At 44.3% G+C, this 6704-nt stretch overlaps 1 pseudogene; it reads right to left on the reverse strand.

Annotated features, from left to right (window-relative positions):
* LOC102869256 overlaps positions 1-4028 on the reverse strand; it is an 18119-nt pseudogene extending 14091 nt beyond the window's left edge.
* Between the last annotated feature and the right edge of the window lie 2676 nt (positions 4029-6704).

A 6704-nucleotide genomic window follows, 5' to 3' on the forward strand; every position in this document is an offset into this window, starting at 1 on the left:
AGGGCAGCAATGAATGAATGGAAATCCAAAATCTCTGTAAATGCTCATTAAAATTCTTTTTAAAAAAGAAAAAATTTTTTAAAAAAAGAAAAGAAAAAAAAACTTACAAAGCTAATAGGAAGCTCTGGTAGGCTCGTGGTAAAGAGTTGAACTGTCAATCCAAAGGCACACAGTTTTAATCCACCACTGATGCACAGAAGGAGAAAGATGGGCAGTTTCCGCTAGTGTGATTTACTGTCTCTGAAAACCCACTGAATGGTCAGCTGTGAGTCAGTTCTGACTCGAGAGCATACAACAAGAACATTTATAATCTCACTTCTCAGAGATAAATAGTTGATGGCTGTTGTTTTGGATTCCCCCCACCCCCATTTCTACAATTAAGGCGGAGCGACTGTCAGATGTTATCCACCGAGGTCCAGCATGTTCACGTTACTTGTGAGGGAACCAAGAACAGCAGAGAAGGAAAGGGTGAGAGTTAAGAGCCCAAAGCTGAGTCCAGGTCAGCCTTCACTATGCGCAGCTCTCCACTGAGTCTCCTGGGAGAGGTGATTTTCCCAAAGCGTACTCTTAGTTACTTCTCCAGTTCACAGTCTTTCTGGTGACTCATTGCAAGACACAAAAGTCCAAGCAAAACAAACAAAAAAACCAACCAACAACAAACGAGACTTTCCATTGCAGGTGAGAGTAGACTTCGCAGAGCTCTGTGATTAAGGCAGGAAACCAGCTTCCACTTCCTCCACTGGGAAGTGGGACTGGTACATTTTACTTGCCCTCTTTGCTGAGATTAAAATATAAACTCCTGTCCCTAGAAAAATTCCAAGCACAATACATGAACTTCTTCAGTGGGCAGTCTCTAACTACCCTTACCTTGGAATTTGGAGTAGCAGAGATGTTTAATAGAGAGGGAAGGCAAATTCCAAAACTAGGGTCTGGCTTATTTGCATTTTCCTGCCTGAGGAGTGACAGGGTTTAAATAAATGTGGAGCTACCCTTAAGTGCCCGTCATATCACAGGACATGAATTGGACAGAGCACAGACAAAACAGCCTCTGGAGCACTTCTTACGTGAGCACAGCCAGCTTCCCCACTGCCTCCAGAGCCAAGATCTGCCAAAGGCCATACGTAGTCACTAAAGATGAAAAGGAGTTATCCAGTCCAATTATTGGAATAGCCAGTCCAGAAGTGTCCTTATTCCCTACCTGACCTTCAAATCCTACAAGACCCACATAAGCGAAACCCAACCCATTGTCTCAAGGTGATTCTGACTCATAGTGACCCTGTAGGACGGAAGAGACCTATCGTGGCTTCCCTGACCTGTAAATCTTTAAGAAGAAGAATTCCGTCTTTCTCCTGTGGAGCAGCTGATAGGTTCAAACTACCGACCTTCCAGTTAGCAGAGAAGCATCGACCACTGTGTCACCTGATTCCTTCAGAGTCACCTGCAATCCCTACCACCACTCCCGGATATGAGGACATCTCTATCCACTTAAATACAAAAAGAACTTGCAACTCTACTCATTGACTCCTGTATAACTATGGTTGGGTCATTTTTATCCTTTCTAGGTATACAGTGAAGAGATTGAGACTGTTGACAGCTTCAGTTTGGCTCTACAATCAACACTCTTGGTACCAGCAGCCAGGAAATTAAAAGATGAATTGCATTGGGAAAGTCTGCTGTCAGAGACCTCTCCAAAGTACTGAAGAGCAATGATGTCAGTCTGGAGACTAAGGTGCATCTGATAAAGGCCATGGTCTTTGCAATTACTTGCTATGCATCAGAGAGCTAGACAATGACTAAGGATGATAGAAGGAGAGTTGATGCCTTTGAGCTGTGGTGCTGGAGAAGAGTTATTGAATATACCATGGACTGCTAGGAGAACAAACAGATTCATCTTGAAGAGGGTGAAGCCAGGCTGCTCCTTGGAGGCAGGGATTCTGAAACTCCGTCTGACATATTTTGGACATGTTGCAAGGTGGGATCAGTCCTTGGAGAGGGACATCATGCTTGGGAGGGTGGACGGACAGCATGATGAGATGGATTGAGTCCATCACTGGGGTAATGCAGATAAGTGTGTTGGAGACAATAAGATTGGCAAGGGATAGAGCAGGTTTTAGGGCTATTGTACATAGGGTCGCTATGAGTTGCAGGTGACTCAACGGCACATAACAACAACAGGGATACCGTTATTTCCGAAAGTTCTCCTCATCCCTAGTTAGACCTTCAGTGCCCTGTAAACGGCAACTCCCACTCCCCTGTTCCTCAGCCCCTGGTAATTGTTCATCTATTTTTAACTCTATACTTTTGCCTTTCCTAGGTATTTCACTTCAGAGAGATCAGGCAATATTTGTCTTTCTAACTTCCTTCACATAGCATGATGTTTTCAATGTTCATCCATGTTTTCTCATGTTCGGTACTTAGCTTCTCTTTATGGACCAATAATATACCATTAAACAAATGCACCAAGTTTTGTTTACACTCCTGTTCTTTTTTTTTTTTTTACATTCCTGTTCTTAATGAGCCAACAGGAAGCTCTCCACAGCTGACCTAAATGCTTTATAGGATTGACAGATTAAAAAAAAGACATTTCTATAGAGCTTTCATTTCTAAATTATAATCAAAGTTGAAAAAAATTACCTTCACTAGCCCGCGAAGTCTTGTTTATTGATTTCCTAGTCCTGCTGTAACAAATTTTCACAATCATAGTAGCTTAAAACAATGCACATTGATTATCTCTTAGTTTGGTACGTCAGAGCTTCAGATGGACTCCTGATGGCTCAAGTGCATGGCCAAAGTCAAGGTGGGATCCTGCCAGGCTCTTATCTTCAGTCTCTCAGAAAAATCTACTTCCAAGTTCATTCAGCCTGTTGGCAGGATGCAGTTCCTTGAAGTTCTTGGACTGAAGACCCCATTTTTTCCTGAAGGTCACTCACATTCTTCGTCACAAGGCCCCATCAACCTTCAAAGAGGCATGTAGCATGTCTTACTCATACTTTGAGTCTCTGACTTGTCCATCTGCCACATCTCACTGTCCCCAGCTAGACAAAATGCTCTCCTTTGAAGGGATTGTGTAGTTAGGTTGGCTAATCAATGATAATCTCACAATTCAAAAAAAAGTCTGTATTCTTAATTACATCTGCCTGGTCCATTCTCCCATATGACATAACACACTAATAGACTTTGGAGAAATCTTTGGGACCATTTTGCCAGTCACACCTGCTTTTGGCAAAGGAGTGCTGCAGAGGCACCAACTCCACCTGGGACAGAAAGAGGGCAGTTCAACCAGATTTAGTTCAATCAGCCTCTTGGTGGAGGCACTGGTATATAAAGGGCTGGTGCTAAATAAACCTCCCCAGAGAAGTTTACCACAGAGAGGAATGTAGGTGAGGCTAGACTTGAAAAAAGACGTGAGGTTAACACTCCACTTCCTCGCTGTCTTCCAAAGAGGATGTGTCTCTCTTTGCAGTGGAAGGGCTTCCTCTTGGGTTCCTACTGCATCATTCTTTGCTACTCTTCTTTCTTTTTTTGGGGGGGGGATATCTTTATTTCACTTAGGGGTAGTGTCCAGCTCAGAACTTCTGGAACCTTCTTGGTGTCTGTGGCCTTAGTGACCTTGAGCCCCTTGAAGTGCATGGTCTTACTCACTGGCTGGCACCAGTGGTAACAATGTCACCAATCTGGGCATCTCTGAAGCAGGGGGACTGGTGCATAGATCTATTATTGTGGCGATTCTCAAAGCGACTGTACTTGGGGAGGTAATGAAGGTAGTCTCGGGGGATGACAATCTTTATTTGCATCTTCATCTTTGTCACCATGTCTGACAAGGTTCACCTTCGGATGGACACAGTACCTGTGAAAGGGCATTTCTTGTCAATGTAGGTGCCATCAACGACCACCTTGAAGCCCAGACCGATGCTCCTGTAATAACGTGGGGGCTTCTCCTTGCTGGTTTTACCTCACATCACCCTCTTTTTGTTCTGGAAGATGATCGACTGATTCTGGTGGGCACGCTCGGTCTGAATGTCTGCCATCTTTCCAGCCGCTTGGGGGAAAAAAACCCCAAAACCAACTTTGCTACTTTTTAAAATGCTTCTGTTGAGTTTGTAATACTTTTAGGTTCCCCTAGAATTAGACCTTAAGATTTTTTGAAAGTATCTTAAAAACCAAAGAGAAGTCAGAGGATGAGTCCGAGAAGGGAGCAGAGCTGAAAACATGAGTGCATATTATCACGTGTTACCTTGTGGGCAACTGGAACCGAGTCTCATTGGGAAAGTAGGAGAAGCCAGGTAGAACAATGAGAGGCAAGGGAGCTGAGGGACTCGCACACCGACTCCCACAAATTTTTAGGTAAGGGATGCTGGGAGGCTGATAGGCTGCACTTTCTCACCAGCAGAATGTCCTAGAGTCTACCACAAGAGAAATCTCTGCAGATTAATTTTAGAAAATATAATGTGTGGGAATGATTGTATGAAATACAATGTGAATGAAGGAAAATGTGAAATACAATGTATATGAATTTTGTATGGAAACCAATATAAAACATTTTAAAAAAAAGAAAAAAACCACCAAGAACCCTCAAATCCAAATGCCTAATTCACCAAGAAACTATTCTTGTTGCATGCTGGCCATGACTAGAAGAAAAAGAAATTATTTCCTAGCCATTAGCTTTGACTTTGCCACATGGAGGCTGGGTGGGATCAACAAATAGGGTTTAATAGTCTATCCACAATGGATTAGCTAGGCTCACCTTTAAATTGAGCTGGTTCAGCAGGAATCTCAACACCAACAAGAAAGAGGAAGCAACGCATGCTCTTTGGGGACAGAGATTTCTGTGCCACTCAAGTTGGGCCTTCAGAAAGAGCAGCAGGGAGCCAGAGACCACACATGAAACAGAGTTGACCTTGAACATGAATAGAGTTGACCTTGAGACTACTTGGAACCAGAGCCAAGGCCCTTTCCCCAAGCTAGTTGGAGAGATGCCATAATGGGCAGGGTTAAGTAAGTGAGCTTAAGTAACACTGGCCTAAAGCCGAGATGCTGAAGGCTGAAGGGCCTGTGAGCACACTTCAGCTGTCCTGAGAAATCATATCATACCACCAACCTGAATTAGAACCTTGTTAACTCCCCTAATAAGCCCCATATCCATGAGTATGGTTCGGTAGAGTTTGTGTAGTTATTGCAGTATTTCAGACCCAGTAACCGGAATTATAAAAATAGTTATTGGAGCACGGGGTATGTCTGACCTCATAGGAATTTGGTTTGTGTTCTGGATGCTGTTGATGGGGACAGTTCTCCCCTGTGGAGTTAGTAGTGGTCATATATGGCTGTCCTCGTGCTGTCCATGCTACTTTTCTAGACCCCATAAAGCCATCTGGAGATTTCAAATCTACTGCCTCCAAGCTTGAGTCTAAGGGGCCAGGTCTTTTTCTTTACCCTTACCCTACCTGCCCCCTCTTGGGCCAAGGACCAGCCTCGTCACCTCAGAAATGGAAGTTCCTCTTTCTTCGGTGTGCAGACACAAACTGCTGATTTGCCAGAGATTTCTCTTCCCCACCAGGGCATGAGGTTTCACTTTGGAAACTCACAGGGAAGAGGTTCAGCCTCCTCCAACTCTTATAAAATTAAGGCTAATTTCTGCTATATGTCTCTATAAGTTCAGTGGGCTTCTTGCCTACATAATGCCTACCACAGTGTACCAAGAAATACGAGAGATGCCCTCACTGTATTGTATCACACAGATGTGGACTCAAGTAGCCAGACTCGAAGGCATAATAAAGTCTCTGAGGAAGCCCTTCCTCCAAGAAAAAAACCCTAAATTCTCACTGGACGATGGAAAGAAGGCAGGGGCATTGAGCCTGGACTTTGAAGGCTAAGTCTCAGCCAGTGAAAAGAGAAATCACCAAGTGGCCTGAAATAGGGCACTCAGGCAGGAGGAAGGGAGACAAACCTCGACAATGTCCATTCAAGGTGGATGGATTCCCCTGAATGACTGCAAGGGGGAAGGAAAAGACAGAAAAATGGTGAGAGAGCACAGAATTTGGAAGAGAAAGAAAAACTAGAGAAGAGTCTAGTCAGGGAGGTGTTTGAAGACAGCCCTTTCCTCCTCTGGTTCTGACCTTTCCAAGGAAAGGGGTGACTGCCATCGCCTAGCTCACCGACACCCCACCTGTGGCTGGCCGCAGAAGCCAGGGAAGTGCTGGGTTCTTCACCTGTGGGTGACTCTTGTGCAAAGAAATGTCATAAAAGAAGACAAGAGAAGGGAGAGTCAATGGGGACCTGATTTCCTAAATGAATTCGCCAGCCAAGTGGGACTAATAGCCCTGAGATGCCCTGGAGCAGAGAGACTGTCAGAAGAGAAGGTAATTGCTGGAAGAAGGAAAGCCGCATTCACCCCAAAGAGTCTCCAGGCTTGCACAGCCCCGTCAGCTTCAGAGGAAATAAGGAGTCTTTCTGGTTGTTCACACTTGGAAACTAAAGCCAAGTGTTTTTGTAACCTAGAGAAACTTTCCCAAATATCAGGCTTTTTTACAACACAAAACTCCCAATGCTGCAGTGGGCATGATATTTAGTAATGCTATGGCTCCATCTACAGCCTGAGATAGGAGCATCTTTGCAAGATTTCTCTACGAGCTTCCAAGACTCACTGCAATTAATGGTAATAAAGTCCTTTCCTCTATTGCTCTGTTTATTCAAAGCAGACCCGGGGC

The sequence above is a fragment of the Elephantulus edwardii genome, unplaced genomic scaffold (assembly GCF_000299155.1).
Source record: "Elephantulus edwardii isolate Elephantulus edwardi_28Jun2011 unplaced genomic scaffold, EleEdw1.0 scaffold00201, whole genome shotgun sequence".
Classification (NCBI taxonomy): domain Eukaryota; kingdom Metazoa; phylum Chordata; class Mammalia; order Macroscelidea; family Macroscelididae; genus Elephantulus; species Elephantulus edwardii.